At 37.6% G+C, this 5,000-nt stretch overlaps 3 non-coding genes and 18 pseudogenes across 3 annotated transcripts; all 21 read left to right on the top strand.

The window, feature by feature from the left end:
• The first annotated feature begins 61 nt into the window (after positions 1-61).
• Positions 62-180, top strand: LOC148466943 (5S ribosomal RNA; annotated as a pseudogene).
• Positions 181-295: 115 nt separating this feature from the next.
• On the top strand, positions 296-414 carry LOC148466942 (5S ribosomal RNA). The gene has a single exon (XR_015873350.1). It is a non-coding gene; the product is annotated as a 5S ribosomal RNA (ribosomal RNA).
• A 116-nt stretch (positions 415-530) lies between these two features.
• Positions 531-649, top strand: LOC148466941 (5S ribosomal RNA; annotated as a pseudogene).
• Positions 650-765: 116 nt separating this feature from the next.
• On the top strand, positions 766-883 carry LOC148466940 (5S ribosomal RNA; annotated as a pseudogene).
• A 351-nt stretch (positions 884-1,234) lies between these two features.
• Positions 1,235-1,353, top strand: LOC148466939 (5S ribosomal RNA; annotated as a pseudogene).
• Positions 1,354-1,470: 117 nt separating this feature from the next.
• LOC148466938 (5S ribosomal RNA) lies at positions 1,471-1,589 on the top strand. Its single transcript, XR_015873710.1, has one exon. It is a non-coding gene; the product is annotated as a 5S ribosomal RNA (ribosomal RNA).
• A 115-nt stretch (positions 1,590-1,704) lies between these two features.
• On the top strand, positions 1,705-1,823 carry LOC148466937 (5S ribosomal RNA; annotated as a pseudogene).
• A 116-nt stretch (positions 1,824-1,939) lies between these two features.
• LOC148466936 (5S ribosomal RNA) lies at positions 1,940-2,058 on the top strand (annotated as a pseudogene).
• Positions 2,059-2,173: 115 nt separating this feature from the next.
• Positions 2,174-2,292, top strand: LOC148466935 (5S ribosomal RNA; annotated as a pseudogene).
• A 116-nt stretch (positions 2,293-2,408) lies between these two features.
• LOC148466934 (5S ribosomal RNA) lies at positions 2,409-2,527 on the top strand (annotated as a pseudogene).
• Positions 2,528-2,643: 116 nt separating this feature from the next.
• LOC148466933 (5S ribosomal RNA) lies at positions 2,644-2,762 on the top strand (annotated as a pseudogene).
• A 116-nt stretch (positions 2,763-2,878) lies between these two features.
• LOC148466932 (5S ribosomal RNA) lies at positions 2,879-2,997 on the top strand (annotated as a pseudogene).
• Positions 2,998-3,112: 115 nt separating this feature from the next.
• LOC148466931 (5S ribosomal RNA) lies at positions 3,113-3,231 on the top strand (annotated as a pseudogene).
• Positions 3,232-3,347: 116 nt separating this feature from the next.
• On the top strand, positions 3,348-3,466 carry LOC148466930 (5S ribosomal RNA; annotated as a pseudogene).
• A 115-nt stretch (positions 3,467-3,581) lies between these two features.
• LOC148466929 (5S ribosomal RNA) lies at positions 3,582-3,700 on the top strand (annotated as a pseudogene).
• A 115-nt stretch (positions 3,701-3,815) lies between these two features.
• LOC148466928 (5S ribosomal RNA) lies at positions 3,816-3,934 on the top strand (annotated as a pseudogene).
• Positions 3,935-4,049: 115 nt separating this feature from the next.
• Positions 4,050-4,167, top strand: LOC148466927 (5S ribosomal RNA; annotated as a pseudogene).
• A 115-nt stretch (positions 4,168-4,282) lies between these two features.
• LOC148466926 (5S ribosomal RNA) lies at positions 4,283-4,401 on the top strand. The gene has a single exon (XR_015874273.1). It is a non-coding gene; the product is annotated as a 5S ribosomal RNA (ribosomal RNA).
• Positions 4,402-4,517: 116 nt separating this feature from the next.
• On the top strand, positions 4,518-4,636 carry LOC148466925 (5S ribosomal RNA; annotated as a pseudogene).
• A 115-nt stretch (positions 4,637-4,751) lies between these two features.
• Positions 4,752-4,870, top strand: LOC148466924 (5S ribosomal RNA; annotated as a pseudogene).
• A 116-nt stretch (positions 4,871-4,986) lies between these two features.
• The window catches only part of LOC148466923 (5S ribosomal RNA), a 119-nt pseudogene continuing 105 nt past the window's right edge, over positions 4,987-5,000 (top strand).

Genomic DNA, 5,000 nt, shown 5'->3' with positions numbered 1-5,000 from the left:
CTTATCAATGAATTTACTTGAGTTAAGAAGTAATAGAGATCTAAAGTTAATGTTTTTGAGCACCTACTGCCAAACCACACTGGACATGCCCAATCTCGTCTGATCTTGGAAGCTATGCAGTGTTGTGCCTGGTTAGTACTTGGATGGGAGACCTCCTGGGAATACCAGGTGCTGTAGGTAATTTTATGCAGCCATAACATTCTTTTCTATTACATTTTACATTTCATTTTTCAACTTATCATTGAATTTACTTGAGTTAAGAAGTAAAAGAAGTCTAAAGTTAATGTCTTTGAGCACCTACAGCCAAACCACACTGAACATGCCCAATCTCGTCTGATCTTGGAAGCTATGCAGTGTTGGGCCTGGTTAGTACTTGGATGGGAGACCACCTGGGAATACCAGGTGCTGTAGGTAATTTTATACTGCCATAACAGTCTTTTCTATTACATTTTACATTTAATTTTTTCAACTTATCAATGAATTTACTTGAGTTAAGAAGTAATAGAGGTCTAAAGTTAATGTTTTTGAGCACCTACAGCCAAACCACACTGGACATGCCCAATCTCGTCTGATCTTGGAAGCTGTGCAGTGTTGGGCCTGGTTAGTACTTGGATGGGAGACCACCTGGGAATACCAGGTGCTGTAGGTAATTTTATACTGCCATAACATTCTTTTCTATTACATTTTACATTTAATTTTTTCAACTTATCATTGAATTTACTTGAGTTAAGAAGTAAAAGCGGTCTAAATTTAAAGCTTTTGAGTACCTACAGCCAAACCACAGTGGACATGCCCAATCTCATCTGATCTTGGAAGCTATGCAGTGTTGGGCCTGGTTAGTATTTGGATGGGAGACCACCTGGAATACCAGGAGCTGTAGGTAATTTTATACTGCCAGAACATTCTTTTCTATTACATTTTACATTTAATTTTTTCAACTTATCAATGAATTTCCTTGAGTTAAGAAGTAATAGAGGTCTAAAGTTAATACTTTTGAGCACCTACAGCCAATCCACACTGGACATGCCCAATCTCGTCTTATCTTGGTAGCTATGCAGTGTTGGGTATGGTCAGAACTTGGATCGGAGACCACCTGGGAAAACCAGGTGCAGTAGGTAATTTTATACTGCCATAACATTCTTTTCTATTACATTTTACATTTAATTTTTTCAACTTATCAATGAATTTACTTGAGTTAAGAAGTAATAGAGGTCTAAAGTTAATGATTTTGAGCATCTACAGTCAAACCACACTGGACATGCCCAATCTCATCTGATCTTGGAAGCTATGCAGTGTTGGGCCTGGTTTGTACTTGGATGGGAGACCACCTGGGAATACCAGGTGCTGTAGGTAATTTTAGACAGCCAAAATCATTCTTTTTTATTACATTTTACATTTGATTTTTTCAACTTATCAATGAATTTACTTGAGTTAAGAAGTAAAAGAGGTCTAAAGTTAATGTTTTTGAGTACCTACAGCCAAACCACACTGGACATGCCCAATCTCGTCTGATCTTGGAAGCTATGCAGTGTTGGGCCTGGTTAGTACTTAGATGGGCGACCACCTGGGAATACCAGGTGCTGTAGGTAATTTTATACTGCCAGAACATTCTTTTCTATTACATTTTACATTTCATTTTTCAACTTATCATTGAATTTACTTGAGTTAAGAAGTAAAAGAGGTCTAAAGTTAATGTTTTTGAGCACCTTCAGACAAACCACACTGGACAAGCCCAATCTCGTCTGATCTTGGAAGCTATGCAGTGTTGGGCCTGGTTAGTACTTGGATGGGAAACCACCTGGGAATACCAGGTGCTGTAGGTAATTTTATACTGCCATAACAGTCTTTTCTATTACATTATACATTTGATTTTTTCAACTTATCAATGAATTTACTTGAGTTAAGAAGTAAAAGAGGTCTAAAGTTAATGTTTTTGAGTACCTACAGCCAAACCACACTGGACATGCCCAATTTCGTCTGATCTTGGAAGCTATGCAGTGTTGGGCCTGCTTAGTACTTAGATGGGCGACCACCTGGGAATACCAGGTGCTGTAGGTAATTTTATACTGCCATAACATTCTTTTCTATTACATTTTACATTTCATTTTTCAACTTATCATTGAATTTACTTGAGTTAAGAAGTAAAAGAGGTCTAAAGTTAATGTTTTTGAGCACCTTCAGCCAAACCACACTGGACATGCCCAATCTCGTCTGATCTTGGAAGCTATGCAGTGTTGGGACTGGTTAGTACTTGGATGGGTGACTACCTAGGAATCCCAGGTGCTGTAGGTAATTTTAAACTGCCATAACATTCTTTTCTATTACATTTTACATTAAATTTTTTCAACTTATCAATGAATTTACTTGTGTTAAGAAGTAAAAGAGGTCTAAATTTAAAGCTTTTGAGCACCTACAGCCAAACCACAGTGGACATGCCCAATCTCGTCTGTTCTTGGAAGCTATGCAGTGTTGGGCCTGGTAAGTACTTGGATGGGAGACCACCTAGGAATACCAGGAACTGTAGGTAATTTTATACTGCCAGAACATTCTTTTCTATTACATTTTACATTTAATTTTTTCAACTTAACAATGAATTTACTTGAGTTAAGAAGTAATAGAGGTCTAAATTTAATGCTTTTGAGCACCTACAGCCAAACCACACTGGACATGCCCAATCTCGTCTGATCTTGGAAGCTATGCAGTGTTGGGCCTGGTTTGGACTTGGATGGGAGACCACCTTGGAATACCAGGTGCTGTAGGGAATTTTAGACAGCCAAAACATTCTTTTCTATTACATTCTACATTTCATTTTTTCAACTTATCAATGAATTTACTTGAGTTAAGAAGTAAAAGAGGTCTAAAGTTAATGGTTTTGAGCACCTACGGCCAAACCACACTAGACATGCCCAATCTCGTCTGATCTTGGAAGCTATGCAGTGTTGGGCCTGGTTAGTACTTGGATGGGAGACCACCTGGGAATACTAGGTGCTGTAGGTAATTTTATACTGCCATAACATTCTTTTCTATTACATTTTACATTTCATTTTTCAACTTATCATTGAATTTACTTGAGTTATGAAGTAAAAGAGGTCTAAAGTTAATGTTTTTGAGCACCTACAGCCAAACCACACTGGACATGCCCAATCTTGTCTGAACTTGGAAGCTAGGCAGTGTTGGGCCTGGTTAGTACTTGGATGGGAGACCACCTGGGATTACCAGGTGCTGTAGGTAATTTTATACTGCCATAACATTCTTTTCAATTACATTTTAAATTTAATTTTTTCAACTTATCAATGAATTTACTTGAGTTAAGAAGTAACAGAGGTCTAAAGTTAATGTTTTTGAGCACCTACAGCCAAACCACACTGGACATGCCCAATCTCGTCTGATCTTGGAAGCTATGCAGTGTTGGGCCTGGTTAGTACTTGGATGTGAGACCACCTGGGAATACCAGGAGCTGTAGGTAATTTTATACTGCCATAACATTCTTTTCTATTAAATTTTACATTTAATTTTTCAACTTATCATTGAATTTACTTGAGTTAAGAAGTAAAAGAGGTCTAAGGTTAATGTTTTTGAGCACCTACAGCCAAACCACACTGGACATGCCAAATCTCGTCTGATCTTGGAAGCTATGCAGTGTTGGGCCTGGTTAGTACTTAGATAGGAGACCACCTGGGAATACTAGGTGCTGCAGGTAATTTTATACTGCCATAACATTCTTTTCTATTACATTTTACAGTTCATTTTTCAACTTATCATTGAATGTATTTGAGTTAAGAAGTAAAAGAAGTCTAAAGTTAATGTCTTTGAGCGCCTACAGCCAAACCACACTGGACATGCCCAATCTCATCTGATCTTGGAAGCTATGCAGTGTTGGGCCTGGTTAGTACTTGGATGGGAGAACACCTGGGAATACCAGTTGCTGTAGGTAATTTTATACTGCCATAACATTCTTTTCTATTACATTTTACATTTAATTTTTCAACTTATCATTGAATTTACTTGAGTTAAGAAGTAAAAGAGGTCTAAAGTTAATGTTTTTGAGCACCTACAGCCAAACCACACTTGACATGCCCAATCTCGTCTGATCTTGGAAGCTATGCAGTGTTGGGCCTGGATATTATTTCGATGGGAGACCACTGGGAATACCAGGTGCTGTAGGTAATTTTATATTGCCATAACATTCTTTTCTATTACATTTTACATTTAATTTTTCAACTTATCATTGAATTTACTTGAGTTAAGAAGTAAAAGAGGTCTAAAGTTAATGTTTTAGAGCACCTACAGCCAAACCACACTGGACATGCCCAATCTCATCTGATCTTGGAAGCTATGCAGTGTTGGGCCTGGTTAGTACTTGGATGGGAGACCACCTGGGAATACCAGGTGCTGTAGGTAATTTTATACTGCCATAACATTCTTTTCTATTACATTCTACATTTCATTTTTTCAACTTATCAATGAATTTACTTGAGTTAAGAAGTAAAAGAGGTCTAAAGTTAATGGTTTTGAGCACCTACAGCCAAACCACACTAGACATGCCCAATCTCGTCTGATCTTGGAAGCTATGCAATGTTGGGCCTGGTTAGTACTTGGATGGGAGACCACCTGGGAATACTAGGTGCTGTAGGTAATTTTATACTGCCATAACATTCTTTTCTATTACATTTTACATTTCATTTTTCAACTTATCATTGAATTTACTTGAGTTAAGAAGTAAAAGAGGTCTAAAGTTAATGTTTTTGAGCACCTACAGCCAAACCACACTGGACATGCCCAATCTCGTCTGAACTTGGAAGCTAGGCAGTGTTGGGCCTGGTTAGTACTTGGATGGGAGACCACCTGGGATTACCAGGTGCTGTAGGTAATTTTATACTGCCATAACATTCTTTTCTATTACATTTTAAATTTAATTTTTTCAACTTATCAATGAATTTACTTGAGTTAAGAAGTAATAGAGGTCTAAAGTTAATGTTTTTGAGAACCTACAGCCAAAC

This window comes from Taudactylus pleione, unplaced genomic scaffold (genome assembly GCF_031769625.1).
Source record: "Taudactylus pleione unplaced genomic scaffold, aTauple2 ptg000967l, whole genome shotgun sequence".
In the NCBI taxonomy this organism is placed as follows: Eukaryota; Metazoa; Chordata; class Amphibia; order Anura; family Myobatrachidae; genus Taudactylus; species Taudactylus pleione.
This window is presented reverse-complemented; position numbering and strand designations above follow the sequence as displayed.